The 16,336-nt window shown below is 43.4% G+C and overlaps 1 pseudogene; it reads right to left on the bottom strand.

Moving 5' to 3' along the window:
* Positions 1–15,983: 15,983 nt before the first annotated feature.
* On the bottom strand, positions 15,984–16,130 carry LOC115644643 (annotated as a pseudogene).
* Positions 16,131–16,336: the final 206 nt, after the last annotated feature.

Here is a 16,336-nt window from a genome sequence, read left to right as displayed (position 1 = left end):
TCCAGATGTGGTTTCTGATAACAAAAAGGACTCCTTATCAAATAACTAAGAGCATTTCTACTCTGCTGTTACGGTGACTAAGATGGAGACCCCTCTATTTCCCACTAGCCTGAGTATTAAAATCAATTTTTTTAAAAGTCTTGTTTGTACTCTACAAAAAGATTCCCTCACAAAATCAGTTGTTCATATCTTCTGCAGCTGATTTCAGAAACCAGGCTTTTTACTGGAAGTGTATCTGATCTATTTGGTCACATTAGATGCTGCTTATCCTGCACAAACAATTAACCAGCAGAACAATTTGCCGCGGGTTGATAAGTTCCATCACTGAAAAATTTTAAATTAAGAATGACTGTTTTTCTGAATGGTATGTTCTAGTTTAAACAGGAATTGATCCAGGGAAGGTCCATGACCTATGTTGCACAGGAGGTCAGACTAGATCAGGAGTCAGCAACCTTTCAGAAGTGATGTGCTGAGTCTTTATTTATTCACTCTAATTTAAGGTTTCGCATACCAGTAATACATTTTAATGTTTTTAGAAGGTCTCTTTCTATAAGTCTATAATATACAACTAAACTATTGTTGTATGTAAAGTAAATAAGGTTTTTAAAATGTTTATGAAGATTTTTTTAAAGTTAAATTAAAATGCAGGGCCCCCTGGACTGGTGGCCAGGACCTGGGCAGTGAGAGTGCCACTGAAAATCAGCTTGTGTGCCACCTTTGGCATGCGTGCCATAGGTTGCCTACCCCTGGACTAGATGATCACAGTGGTCTGTTCTGGCCACAGAATCTAACATCTAAATGCTATGTTCAAAAACCAGTTAAAGATACTGTTTTAATGATTGGTGTTACGTCAGTATAAGTGACATAATAATCAGGGATGTAATACATGCATCTCCATTTTGATGGGAACTTACATGTAGCTGTCAAACACTTTCATTTACCCCCATTTCCTCTCTAGTATGTGTGTGTGTGTTACTGTGACCCTAAGAACATCTCAGTGCTGACTGGTGAAGAGTTCAGTGTTCTGCAATAGCAACTCCTAACAGGAAAAGCATTATTATCCCATTTATTTTTACATGTGGGAAAAAGACACAGAGGGGGGAAGTAATTTAGCAGAGGAGCCAGGAATAGAATGTCGGTACCCGGACTCCCAGTCCTATGCTTTATGCACCGGATCTTGATCCCTCTCTTGAGTACACAGGGGATCCCATATGTGAGTGATGCAGTCCTGGGCATGCCCTCTTCTTCCCTGCTTTATTCGTCCCTGTCGTACACATCAATCTCAAGGTCCTAGGTCAGGTCCTACTACCAGCATCTATGATAGTAGTGGATAAACCAGGGGTCGGCAACCTGTGGCACGTGAACCGATTTTTAATGGCACGCTGCCGCCTGCTGGAGTCCCAGGAATTTGTCTTCTGTTAAGTGCCATCAGCAGACTATCTCCACCCACGCTTAGAAAGCAACTGTCTCTCCAGCCTGACTACTACTCCTAGGCCACCCAAAATCACATATAGTCAACCATGGAGCAGAAAAAATCCCAGTGACTGGGAAAGAACCAAAGGTGACACATAACTCTTGATAGTAGGGGGACACAATTGTCATAAACAGATCGTTAAGGGTTAATAGAACAGGAGTACTTCATGTCTCTTTTGCTTGTAAAAGGTTAACAAGTTCAGTGAGCCTGGCTGTTACCTGACCAGAGGACCAATCAGGGGACAGGATACTTTCAAATCTTGAGGGAGGGAAGTTTGTGTGTATGCTGTTAGTTTTTGGTTGTTGTTCTCTCTGGGTTCTGAGAGTGACCAGACGTGCAACCAGGTTTCTCTCCAATCTCTTTGATACAGTCTCTTATATGTCCAGAATAGTGAGTACTAGGTAGATAAGGAGAGTTAGGCTTATGTTTGTTTTCTTTATTTGCAAATGTGTATTTGGCTGGAAGGAGTTCAAATTTGTATTTTGCTGAAAGGATTTTAATTTCTACTTGTATATTTAGGCTGGGAGGGTATTCACAGTGTCTATAGCTGAAAGACTCTGTAACATATTCAATTTTAAGATTACAAGGATAATTTTTACTGTTTTTACTTTCTTTAATTAAAAGCTTTTCTTGTTTAAGAACCTGATTTTTTTTTTATTCTGGTGAGACCCCAGCGGACTGGGTCTGGATTCACCAGGGAATTGGTGGGGAGAAAGGAGGGAAGGGGGAGAGAAAGATTAATTTTCTCTCTGTGTTAGGATTCCTTTCTCTCTCAGGAAGAGTCTGGGAGGGGGAGAGAGAAAGAGGGGGGAAGATGAATTTTCCTCTCTGTTTTAAGATTCAAGGAGTTTGAATCACAGTAATCTTCCAGGATAACCCAGAGAGGGGAAGCCTGGGCGAGGCAACGCTGAGGGAAAGGGTTTACTTTCCTTGTGTTAAGATCCAGAGGGTCTGGGTCTTGGGGGTCCCCAGGCAAGGTTTTGGGGGGACCAGAGTGTACCAGGCACTGGAATTCCTGGTTGGTGGCAGTGCTGCAAGTACTAAGCTGGTAATTGAGCTTAGAGGAATTCATGCTGGTACCCCATCTTTTGGACGCTAAGGTTCAGAGTGGGGGTTTATATCCCACCCCTACCACCATGTCCCAGGTAAGTCACTCTGTTTTGGCCTATTTGACACTTTTTGGCCTTAACAGTTAGTCCTGCCTGCCTGATGCTTTCAAAGACCCTTTTCAGGTGTTCTAGGTGTTCGGGCCATGAATCCGAAAAAATGGCCACATCATCGGGGTAGGCAACGGCATATTCTCCCAATCCTGGTAGTAGATCATCTACCAGCCTTTGGAAGGTGTAGGGTGCATTTCGCAGCCCGAAAGGAAGCACATTAAATTCATACTCCCCTGCGTGGGTGATGAATGCTGACCTTTCCTTGGCGGGTTCATCTAGCGGTACTTGCCAGTACCCTTGGTTAAGTCTATTGTAGATATGAATTGGGCACGTCCTAAATTTTCCAATAGCTCATCGGTGTGTGGCATTGGATAGTTGTCTAGACGAGTTACTGCATTTAGTTTACGGTAGTCCACGCAAAAGCACATTTCCCCATCTGGTTTGGGTACCAGAACCACTGGAGGTGCCCAGGCACTGGTAGATGAGCGGATTATACCCATCTGTAGCATGTTTTGGATCTCCCGTCCTATGCTTTGGCATAAGGAGACACCTGATAGGGTGGGGTTCTAACTGGGTGAGCATTACCTGCGTCAATGGAGTGGTATGCCCGTTCAGTCCATCCTGGGATGGCTGAGAACAATGAGGTGAATCTAGTGCACAGCTCCTTGATCTGTTGCGGCTGCAGACATTCCAGGGTTGTGGAGAGGTTCACCTCTTCCATGCCACCGTCACTTTTCCCTTCGTAGTAGACACCATCAGGCCACTCAGCGTCATCTCCTCCCTGGGCTATAAACTGACAAACCTGTGAGTCTCTGGAATAAAAGGGCTTGAGAGAATTAGCGTGGTACACTTTGGGCTTAAGGGAGGAATTGGGAAATGCTATGAGGTAGTTAAGAGCTCCCAGGTGCTCTTGGACTGTGAATGGCCCTTCCCATGATGCTTCCATCTTATGGGCCTGTTGCGCCTTCAAGACCATAACCTGGTCTCCTACCTTGAAGGAACGCTCTCTGGTATGTCTATCATACCAGGCCTTTTGCTCTTTTTGAGCATCCTTTAGGTTTTCTTTAGTGAGGGCTAAAGAGTGTCGGAGGTGTTTTGTAGGTTGCTTACAAAGTCCAGAATGTTAGTTCCTGAAGAGGGTGTAAACCCCTCCCATTGCTGCTTCACCAACTGTAATGGTCCTTTAACCTCGTGGCCATACACAAGCTCAAACGGTGAAAACCCTAAACTGGGATGTGGTACAGCCCTGTAGGCAAAGAGCAACTGCTGCAACACTAGGTCCCAGTCATTGGAGTGTCCATTCACAAATTTACGTATCATGGCCCGCAAAGTTCCATTAAATCTTTCCACCAAGCCTTTGGTTTGATGGTGGTACGAGGTGGCAACCAAGTGATTCACCCCATGAGTCTCCCACAGTTCTTTCATGGTCCCGGCCAGGAAATTAGTCCCTGAATCCATAAGGATGTCGGAGGGCCAACCTACCCTGGCAAAAATGTCTGTTAGGGCCTGGCACACAGTTTTAGCCCTGATGTTGCCTAGAGCTACTCCTTCCAGCCACCGGGTAGCAAAGTCCACGAAAGTCAGTATGTACTGCTTTCCTCTGGGGGTCTTTTTTGGGAAAGGACTCAGAATATCCACAGCTACTCGCTGAAATGGGACCTCTATTATGGGGAGTGGCTGGAGAGGGGCCTTGACCTGGTCTTCGGGCTTTCCCACTTTTTGGCACACTTCACAAGACCGGACATACTTGGCAACATCCTTGCCCATCCCCTCCCAGTGGAAGGACTTCCCCAACTGGTCTTTGGTTCTGTTCACCCCAGCATGGCCACTGGGATGATCATGTTTAAGAGCTTCCCCCAGTATTTAGTTGGAACCACCAACTGTTTTTGTGGATGCCAGTCTTCTCAGTGTCCACCAGAAAGAGTCTTCTTATATAAAAGCCCTTGTTCTATAACAAACTGGGATAGGTTAGAAGAGCTGAGAGGCGGTGGGGTGCTCCATGCCGCCGCCCAAGCTTTCTGAAGACTGTCATCTGCTTCCTGCTCAGTCTGGAACTCTTCCCTTGAAGCTGGAGACACCAGTTCTTCCTTAGACTGTGGACTGGGGCTTGGTCCTTCGGGAAGTGATGTAGGTGATGGGGTTGTTTTTGCAGCTGGTGAACCGCTCTCCTCTGGTGCACCAGGTGGTATTTCAGGCTCTTGCTGAGACTCTTGGGAATGGTTGTCTGCTGCTTCTGCCAGTTCAGGCTGGTTGGCGCCCTCTGGCATTGGGGTTGAAGATGTGTTTGCAAGCGCTGGCATCAATGCTGGCAATGGTTCTGATGCTGGTTGTGTTTCCAGGTCTGGGTCTGGGACTGGAGGTACTGTGGCTGTTGCAGTCATAGGCAGGGGATCCGGGTCTACTACCTCTGTCTGGGTCTCTGCTGACACAGACGGGGCCTCTGTGGACGGCTCAGGAACAGGGATGGGTCTGGAAGCTTGCCTGGCTTGGCTGCGTGTAACCATTCCCACCCTCTTGGCCCATTTTACCTGGTTGGCCAAGTCTTCCCCCAGTAGCATGGGGATGGGATAATTGTCATAGACTGCAAAAGTCCACATTCCTGACCAGTCTTTGTACTGGACAGGCAGTTCAGCTGTAGGTAAGTCTACAGCTTGTGACATGAAAGGGTAAATTGTCACTTGGGCCTTTGAGTTGATGAATTTGGGGTCCACTAAGGATTGGTGGATAGCTGACACTTGTGCCCCCCTGTCTCTCCACGCGACAACCTTCTTTCCACCCACTCTCAAAATTTCCCTTCGCTTTGAGGGTATTTGAGAGGCATCTGGGCCTGCAGATCTTTGGTGTGATGGTGGGGTAATGAACTGCACTCGGTTGGGGTTCTTGGGGCCTTTATATGTCCCAGTTCATTACACTTGAAGCATCGCCCAGCTGACTGGTCACTGGGCCGAGGTGGGTTACTGGAGATTGGTGAGGTGAGAGAATAGGGCGTCGGTGGCTTTCCTTGGGTTGTAGGTGGGGTCTTGGGTTACCCTCGGTTATAGGGTTTATTGTCGGTGTGACCCCTGTGATATTCGCTCCCCTTGATAGTAGCTTTTTTCTTTTCTGCCACTTCCCCTCATCTGGCTCCAATCTCCCCCACCTCAGTTACAGTTTTGGGCTTCCTATCTAGGATGTACCTTTCTATTTCCTCAGGAACACCTTCTAAGAACTGCTCCAATTGTATTAGGAGGAGAATGTCATCCAGAGATTTAACATTGGCTCCTGATATCCAGGCATTATAATTCTTTCCAATGTGGTAGGCATGTCGGGTGAATGACACATCTTTTTTTAACTCCTTCTACCTAGCTATTCCTGACAGAGTTAGAAAGAAAAAAAAAACATTCATTTGCAAATGTGTTTTGCTGATGTATGGTGACTCACAACTGGAGTCGCTTTGTTTAACAAAGATCCTTATTAAACCCTGATGCCTATGCCTTCAGAGTACTCAGAAGGGAGAAACCAAAAAAAAACTTGCAGACCTTTGCTTTTAAAACAATCTCCTCTAGCCTGCTTTACACACAGCTAGCAGGGAAAGAGAAAGAAAAAATCCTACTGGCTTTTGCTTCTAAACCCAAATCTCAGTCTGCCTGCAGATAGCTAGCAGGGAGAGAAATAAAAACCTCTCTGGCTTTTGGATTCTATCTTATCTATTTATCCCAGCCGCTGCACACCATGTCATGGTATAAACCCCCACTCTGAACCTTAGCGTCCAAAAGATGGGGTACCAGCATGAATTCCTCTAAGATCAATTACCAGCTTAGTACTTGCAGCACTGCCACCAACCAGGAATTCCAGTGCCTGGTACACTCTGGTCCCCCCAAAACCTTGCCTGGGGACCCCCAAGACCCAGACCCTCTGGATCTTAACACAAGGAAAGTAAACCCTTTCCCTCACCATTGCCTCTCCTGGATTACCTTGGAAGATCACTGTGATTCAAACTCCTTGAATCTTAAAACAGAGAGGAAAATTCACCTTCCCCCCTCCTTCTCTCTCCCCCTCCCAGACTCTCCCTGAGAGAGAAAGGAATCCTAACATAGAGAGAAAATTAATCTTTCTCTCCCCTTCCCTCCTTTCTCCCCACCAATTCCCTGGTGAATCCAGACCCAGTCCCCTGGGGTCTCACCAGAATAAAAAAAAAATCAGGTTCTTAAACAAGAAAAGCTTTTAATTAAAGAAAGAAAAAACAGTAAAAATTATCCTTGTAATCTTAAAATGGAATATGTTACAGGGTCTTTCAGCTATAGACACTGTGAATACCCTCCCAGCCTAAATATACAAGTAGAAATTAAAATCCTTTCAGCAAAATACAAATTTGAACTCCTTCCAGCCAAATACACATTTGCAAATAAAGAAAACAAACATAAGCCTAACTCGCCTTATCTACCTAGTACTCACTATTCTGGACATACAAGAGACTGTATCAAAGAGATTGGAGAGAAACCTGGTTGCACGTCTGGTCACTCTCAGAACCCAGAGAGAACAACAACCAAACACTAACAGCACAGACAAAAACTTCCCTCCCTCAAGATTTGAAAGTATCCTGTCCCCTGATTGGTCCTCTGGTCAGGTGACAGCCAGGCTCCCTGAACTTGTTAACCCTTTACAAGCAAAAGAGACATGAAGTACTCCTGTTCTATTAACCCTTAACTATCTGTTTATGACAACAATGTAAAGGCTGGGGGGCACAAAACAGCCTCATGCATCGCTCCTGGCCCCTTACCCACTTCCCCCACCATAGGTGCCAGCTTCCTCATCTCCCCCCGGGGTGTTCAATCCCCGCTGCACCCCAGGCCCCACCCCCAATCCACCCCTTTCCCCAAGACCCCATCTTAGTCCTGCTCTTCCCACCCAACTCCCACCCCGGCTCTTCCCAGCGCCCACCCTCTGTCCACTCTCACTCCCTGCACAGCTGATTTGCACCGGGTGGGAGGTGCTGGGAGGGAGGGGGAAAAAGCTGATCTGTGGGGCTGCCAGTCGGTGCTAAGCACCCACTGTTTTTTTTCCCTTGGGTTCTCCAGTCCCAGTGCACCCATGGAGTTTGCGCCTATGCCCCCCATGCCTCCATACCAGCACCACCCAGTTCCAACTCCCCTCACAGCTCCTTCCCCACTGGTCCCATTGTGTCCCTGCTGTGGGCATGGCGCCGGCCAGGGTGGGCTCCAGACACCTACTACTGAGCATCGATAACGGCGACTGTGGGCAAGGAAGGGACAGGACTAAACCGGCTTCCCCTTGCCCTGTCTGGCAGAGCTGAGCTGCCAGCCTGGTCTCTCTTCCCTGCTCCAGGTGCCTCCTAGCGGGGCTCAGCAGAAGAGCTAGGTGCCGGTGCCTTTCTCAGGCACATCCCCCTCAGCTGTGCTCAGTTTGACTCCCACCCTGGCAGAAATCAGGGGGGAGGGGACGGCATGTGACCCCACATGACCTCTCCCATACGTCACCTCTGGAAAGAACTAAAGCTGTTAAGGAGCACATCTGTGTGGGCTGACTGCTATTCCAACATAGGCAGAGAGGTGAAAATTAGCAAGGCTGAACACAGAGCTTCTCTGTAGGAATTTTCAGCTTCTCCTGGGACCGTAGGCCATTAGATACAGAACAGAAACATAACCACTTGCCTGCAGCATAGAATAGAATCTATCTAGATTCTTTATGCCATGTCCATCAGCGCCTCAGGACTGCAAAGCCTGTGATGGACATATCTGGCATCACATGGAAACAACAAAGAAGTGATATTCTCCTTAATCCAAGGGGAGAATCATTTTGAAATCTATACATTCGAAGTAAATGTATGGAATGGAGACCAATTGGTGGAAAGGATGGAGACTGGGAAGCTTTATGTTATCCCTAGGGTACAATCTGACCCAGGGAAGAGGTGCCTCACAATATTAGGAATGAGCTTTTAACCTGTACTGGACAAAGAGCAAACTTCATCCCTGCACAAATGGCCAGGTAATACAGACACGTGTTGGAATGATGGTAATTAATGGGACAGAGTAATACCAGGGTACAAGTTGTGCAACACTTACGTTCAACTAAACCCTTATTTGATGACATAGGCCAGATCCTGCAAAGGGGCATGCCCTATAAGTAGTCTTTTGTGGGTCTTCTGCACAGGTGAAAATTTCACCCAGAATTAAGCTGTAAGCTGCATTTTTCTGTACAGCATTAACGATGATTTATTTATTTGGGGAGTTTACAGCACCCAAGCCTACTAGGTGTTGCATAGTACAAAGAGAAAGCCTTTGTCCCCACACTGAAGAAGCTTATGTGATAGATGCATACTAAGTTATCAATCAACATTTCTTTCCATTATGCAGTTTGAGTTTACATTTTTTTTCTGATGGTAACTGAAAGTCAGTGTGATGCTAGGCTACTACATGCAGTATTTGTGGCAATGATATCAATCATGACGGCTCTTACAGTTTTAAAATATTTGGAATTGTAAATTAAGTTGTTCCTCCCTCCCTCCATGAAAGCAAACTGATCAGTGAATGTTGTTTGTTTCCAATATAATAGCAGTGTCTGAGGGTGCTTGTTTGTGGTGCCCCAAGTCATTCTTTTCCCCAAAACAAGTCACAAGAAGTAATCCGTGTCTTGCAGCAGCGATGGCAGCAGCAGGAGTGGAAAGCCTAGTTTATGTCTTTTTTTGCGGACATTCCTCAAAGCAACTGAGGAGCACACTGTCCTTCAACATTACAATCACAGAGACTTATTTACAAGCACAGAAACTGAGCATGTGTATTAAACTGCAATTTTACCGGTTAAAGAAGAAAACTGAAGGAAAAACGAAAACAGTACAAAGAATCTCTAATAAGATTGTGTGCTTATTAAGGCACCTCTTGCTTCTCTCAATAATAACGTTTTCTAGGGATAAATATTGAAAAAGGTAAGAAATCGACAACTGTGAACTGTTCAAGTGTGCCACCTAGTGGTACTCATTTGTACTACAATGAAGTCCACATGAAAATTTGATATGATGCAATAATAATGTTATATATACTTTAAAAGCTTTTTACCCCTTGTCACTAATTATATACTGTGGAGATTATCCAATCAAATGTGAGATTGCTTAAAAATCAATGCATTTTTCTATATCAACATCTTATGATAAAGAGAGATCATATTGGACAGTCCATACTCATGGACTTTAAGGTCAGAAGGGACCATTATGATCATCTAGTCTGACCTCCTGCACAATGCAGGCCACAGAATCTCACCCACCCACTCCTGTAACAAACTCCTAACCTATGTCTGAGTTGTTGAAGTCCTCAAATTGTGGTTTGAAGACCTCAAGCTGCAGAGAATCTTCCATGAAGAATTACAATCTGAGGCCATTTTAATTTGTAAATTAGTGACACTAAGGACTGGAAAAACTCTGACTTCCAATTCTATCCATTTCTTTGGAAGATTCATATATTATCTTGCTGCCCATTGCCAGTTAGTAATTTACATATGAATTTAAATAACACGTGTTCAGAGGACCTGACAAAAGTATGGTGAACCAAAGATAGGTAAGAGGTCATTTTAGCTGAAATGGGGTGAAAGCCCTAACTTTCTCAGTCCTGATCCTGGGAAGAGTTTGGCAAGTGTTTAAGTTTGCTCAAATGAATAGTTCTGTTCAAGTCATTGTACACATGCAGTTACATGTGTAAATTTTTGCATGTTCAGGGGGTTAGGAACCTAAACACCTTTGAGGAGCTGATCCTGAAATATTATGCATTTTCTAAGTTGCAGTAGGCTCTTAAAGATACTTCTAGAAAAAAAGAAAAAGACTGCATAAGAACATAAAAACGGCCCTACTGGGTCAGACCAAAGGTCCATCTAACCCAGTATCCTGTCTTCCGACAGCGGCCGGTGCCAGATGCCCCAGAGGGAATGAACAAAACAGGTAATCATCAAGTGATCCATCCCCTGTTGCTCATTGCCAGCTTCTGACAAACGGAAGCTAGGGACACCATTCTGGCCCATCCTGACTAACAGCCATTGATGGACCTATCTTCCATGAATTTATCTAGTTCTTTTTTGAACCCTGTTATGGTCTTGGCTTTCACAACATCCTCTGGCAAGAGTTCCACTGGTCGACTGCTTTATGTGAAGAAATGCAGTTTTTTGTATACTTTGGTGTGATTGTTATACGACTATTTCTCTGTGCCTATCTATGTATGAATATAGCTAATTTGAAACTAGTAAAATAAGCGAAAAATGAACAGCATGCCATTCACTTTTCTTCTAGCAGAGATGATCTTCTTATACCAGATTTGGTAAATAATGTGTCAAACTTTAGTGCAGTAACTCCCATGTTAAGCCACTCACAGTGAGGATGTTGCAAGAAAAGACAATGGTGGCTGGAGAGAGAGATCCACAAAATATATACGTTTAAAAATCATTTTAGAAGTCTATTTTGTTGATATATTGTGTGGTAAAGTGATTGATCATATTTCGGTTTATTACAAAATATATTCAAGAGATCAAATAACCAATGTCAGTCAAGTGTATTGTTAAAAGCCAATAATAATATAGTACAGGAAACCAATTCAATGTAATACTAGTCTCCAGGAAGCCATCTTGTTCATTACTGTTACATTCACCTTACACAGAAAGTGCTTCCAAAGTTATAAATTTTAGCTGGTAGTAGGTATAGGATGATTTTACAAGTCACTAAAATTCAACCTATCCGTTTGTCCTGGTTCCTTTTTTTATCTTTCTTTTGGATACTAATATTATAGTCATGTCCATGAAGGAACCTTCTATGTTTGTATCAAGGTTGGACAGTCATGTATCTTGTCCTCTTCCTTTGGGATGTTTCAGTAGTAGCCTGTGAGAGTAACTTCCTTTCTGTTGCTATGGTAAAGCACTCATCTGTCCTGATATTGACAGCTTCCATATTTGCTCGAGCCAAAACTTACTTCAGTCAGTGCAAGGGGTTATGAGATTCTTAGTGTAAGTAAGCAGGATTATATAAAAATCATGGCCAATTTAGGCTATAATGCTGCTATACTATTTGTGCTTAATGAATACTAATATGTGCAGATAATGTGTGTGCGTATACACACACACACACACACACACACACACACACACACACACACACACACACACTAGTCAGCATATATTGGTCACTTTTTGGTAACAAATTTAATTTTTTTTAGATTGAAAAATAAAGATTATTAAGACACTGGCAGCTATAGTCAATTTACAGTTGAAAATAAATGAAGACTATTGATTTGTTTGCATATTATCTAGAAAAGGTTTCCAACAGGTTTCCATGCTGTCATTTATATGTTAGATTGTTCATATATAGCCAGGGAGTAGGCTTTTCATCCAGCATTATCAACTGTATCAGCCTATTCTCTATGTTTTGTTTGCTAGTTTTGTACCTAATTCAATAAAATCTTTCTAAATAAAAAATAGAAAAGCTACCGCAGGGGAAAAAATCAGTTTTTGCAACTGGAGAAGCATCTCAAGATTTAATCAAGTCTCAAACAATAAGTGAACAGGTACTCAGTAGAATGATTTACTATTCAGACTCCTGTAGTTGTAATTTTCTGCTTGCTGGTGACATCTGCTTCACTACCATCTTTAAGATACCAAAATATGAACTTCCAGAACCAAGTGCTGATTAAATTCCTATGTAGCAGGCCAATTATAATAACCAGGTAGATATCCTGGATTAGTGGCAGTTGCCTCAGGGTGAAATTCATCAGGGCTAAATCCCACTTATGCTCTGAAAATAGGATTAACATGAAGCATAGAACAACATGCTAACCCTCTGCCCAGGGGTAAGTTTCACCCCGTGAGCTTTGGGCTTATACTCTGAAGGGCTTTATTGCCATTTGTACACCACCATAACTGTGCTGAGTGCTTTATGGAGGGATACAAAAGGTTGGTTGAAATTTTCAAAGCTGAATAGAGCATTTAGTCAAACAATTGCCTTTGAAAATTGTAGCTATTGCCTCTGCCTCAAACTGTTTACAATCTGAGGGCCCCAAACAGTTTCATTTGCTTATATTTACTACGGTGGATACTACCCCTAAAGTCAGTCACAGGTTTGCAGGAACAAGTGCCAAGTGAAGACACAACACGAGAAGGGAATGTAACAAAAATCAGGGATAGGGAGGGCAAGAGGTAAATAAAATAATGCAGGTACTTGTATTAACATTGCAGAGCTTGAGGGCTTTGTGGATAGTTTTAAAAGTAAGCCATCACAATGAGGGACAACTTAAGTTTGTAGGCTATGAAGAAGTACTTTTTAAAGAGAGACTGAGTCGAGGAGAAGGAGGCAGCACTATGGCAGAGCAGGTCAGTTCAGACCCAGTCCACTTCTTTGAAGTAAAAGAAAGCATAGAAATTCTCTGAACAAGTGACCTGAACTGTACCCAATTCTCCCATCAAGCCTGCACATGATTGCAATGTGATCTGAAGCTGATGGGGGTGGGCTCAGGGTGGGGGTCGGTGTTCCACATAAAGAAGAGAAAATGTTTACCTAAATGTTGGGGGGGGGGGACCGCAAGACATAAAACCTCAATTATGACTCTTAGAATCTTACATTCAGCAAACTGCCTGTAACCAACGCAACCAAATCAATGTGCAAGATCTGTATTATATGCAGCACACAGGTAGCAGCTGCTGATGGCATTGACAAAAGCACATAGTGACAGATGAATGGATAATGGAATTGCAGTCCAGAATCCAAGCAGAAAAATAATCCATACCTAATGAGGTACCCTAAAGCAGATGTGCATGAGAATTCACAGATGACGCAAATAGGAATGTGAACAGCTCCCACTGTTAACATCCTATCCAGTGCCACTGCCCACACAGCATTAATGTTGCTGGACAGCCATGCACATATATGATTGGCAATAGCATTTTCTTGGAGAGTGGAAATTTAGTTTCTGTTTACGTTAATTTAGAAATACAGTAAAAAAGACCAAGGCCCTAACTTGTAACAGCTATCTGACCTATTCAGAACACCTTGGTTAAATGAAACATTAATTCAATAGTAAAGAGCCCCCACACTACACTAGTTACATACCCCTGAATGATCAACAGTAGACATCCCTACACAGACGGCTTCCAATATATGCATAGTCTGTAGGATAATAATGTGACCAGCATACAAATAATTGACTCTTTACTATCTTAGTCACTGACCCACCCCAAGTCCTCCCACGGATTAGGAACCCTACCTGGGCACCAATTCCTGCTGAGAATCCAGTACGTTCAGAGTGAATGAGCTGCAAATTAAAGCTACCTTAAGCAGTTTTCAGTTGCCTTTAAAAAAAAAAAAGCTGTTTCTCAAGGGGAACATAGTGAATGAAGACTTGGATGTTACCCACATGCTGCCATTATCTATGAACAGACTGCATACACCACTGCCTGAGCCCCTTGGCTCACAAAAAAACATGATTAGTCCTCTCATGAGTTGAGCTAGCACCTTTTTGTCAAAAACCCACCCTGTACTACACAGGCCAATGAACCCCCGCGGTAGTGTAGATTTAGTAATGTAGAGATTGAATCCTGTTCTCTGCTAATCCCTTAAACCATCCAATACTGCTACATAGATAGCAATCCAAAAGAAGAGTTACCAAGCATTTGTATATTCATATTTCAGAAATGCCGTAAGAATTGTCCTGTTGCAATCTAGAGGCTTCAAACCAAGGCCCTGGTCTAACAATAAGGTTTACCTAAACAGATCTCATTACAGGATTGGGCCAGTAATTCGGGGTGTGTGTGTGGAGAAAACAGATTAACAAGTGAGGGTGGGGGTGGGGAAATAGAGCTATCTTCATTCAAAATTAGTGGCCTGTAGCAAACAAAATCCAAGTCTGAGGCCCACATTACTTATCCACACTAATACTACGAGATACAGGTAAGTACAAAATCAAGTTCACTACATAATAAACATCAGACTTGATGCATTCTAGACATGTAAAAGTATGGCAACAAACAAAATGCTTGGGGAACATAGATCACACCCTCTCTCATTCTCAGAAAACTAATCATTCACTCATTCGCCTTCGCATAGGTTTAGATGGTATACCATGTGGTAATTATTTCCAAATCACAAGTGCAAACACTCATCCTGATTGGAAAATTAGCAGATTTGAAACTCAGGTAATTTGCCCCTAATGAGGAACTTGTTGAACTGAATTTAACAATTAGCTCATATCCATTCCTGGATGTATGTGACAGGGCTACAGAAAGGCTCAGAAACTCACCTATTCAAAGATTTTCGGTGAAAACCCAGAAATATTATCCTACTTCTCTACATAGCCCTTAGACTGGTAGTTCAAGGATTGTGGTCCTTGAAGAGCTGGCTGATCACATGATCCTGGCTCTCCTCCTTGTTTCCAGTTGCTAAACTGCATTAACAGATGCTAAAAAACCCCACATTACTTCCCTAATGTTACTTTTCTACATGAGCAGATGCTGTAGTTGCCCGATGGGTGCTCTGCAATCAGGTATGAGAGAAGAGGAGGTCCATACACAGTTGTGAATGGCAGAACACAACAGTCAATGCAAGGGAAAATGTCCACAAGATAATCTCACTGCTAAGTTGTGATCTACACTAGAACTGGTTGAAAACCTTTGAAATCTCACCAGGGTTTTGTTGTTTTTTTTCCAAAACTTTGTCAACATTTTGGGAAAGCTTTTTGCTCTTTTTAACCCAGCATTTTACAGCAGATAACGTTTTACAGCAATTGGGAACTCCGATGAAAACGTTTTCAATTAGCTCTGGCCACTCTAGGAAAATTCCTGTCCAAGAGTGGTGCAGCCCTGGCATACCAAGAGCTTTATCATTTACCACTGTAACTGGCATCAGAATATTCCCAGAGAACATGTCAGCAAGTTAAAAAAAGGACAGCATGTAGCAGAGAAAGGGTGAAGAGAATCTTTTGCAAAAAACAAAGGACACTTGAGAGATACACCTGTACATGGTGCCTCTTTGACTGCCTTTGTGGTGAAGCAGTAGGCATTTTAATAGAAGCTGAGAGTCTCAGGAGTGAAGGATGCCATGTTTATGCAAGGAGATGGTAGAGCTTGTCTACCTAGGAGGTTGCACTTTGACTTCTCAGGAACTGCATTAAGGTGTGCCTTAAAGAGAAAAGAGCACAGGAGTATCCTGCATATTTTCACTTATGTACAAAGGTCCACTCCTCACACCAATTCTATAGGCTGGAAAAATTGATCTAGATGACCTCTCACCCAAAAATTATGCAGGCTGGAGATTTGAACATAGCAAACAGCAAATCATTTTATTGTTCTGCCTAGTAAGGCCTTAACTGCCAGTAAGATGATTTTTTTCCCCCCAGGGGAAAGCGCGAACACAGTCCCCCACTACCACAAATTGTGCGGTCGAGTTTCCCACATTTGGGGAAATCGCAGGGGTCAGCACACCCGCAGTGCAATAGAAAGCCACCTTCGTGATCATGGTATCTCCCCTGCCAGGTAAGTATGATAGGTAAATTCACTATCCTACTGCATTTAGGAGGATGTGTTTCCTAGTAGACAGCGCACAGAAGCTAATAACTTCTGAGTTCTAATCTTGGCTTTGGTACTGACTCCCCCTTGTAGCTTTGAGCAACTCACTTAACTTCTCTGCCTCAATTTCCCCCTCTGTACAATAATGATAATAATACTAACCAAGTTCACAGAGGTGGTG

This window comes from Gopherus evgoodei, chromosome 1 (assembly GCF_007399415.2).
Source record: "Gopherus evgoodei ecotype Sinaloan lineage chromosome 1, rGopEvg1_v1.p, whole genome shotgun sequence".
NCBI lineage: Eukaryota > Metazoa > Chordata > Testudines > Testudinidae > Gopherus > Gopherus evgoodei.
The sequence above is the reverse complement of the archived record's forward strand: the minus strand, read 5'-3'. Positions and strand labels throughout refer to the sequence as shown.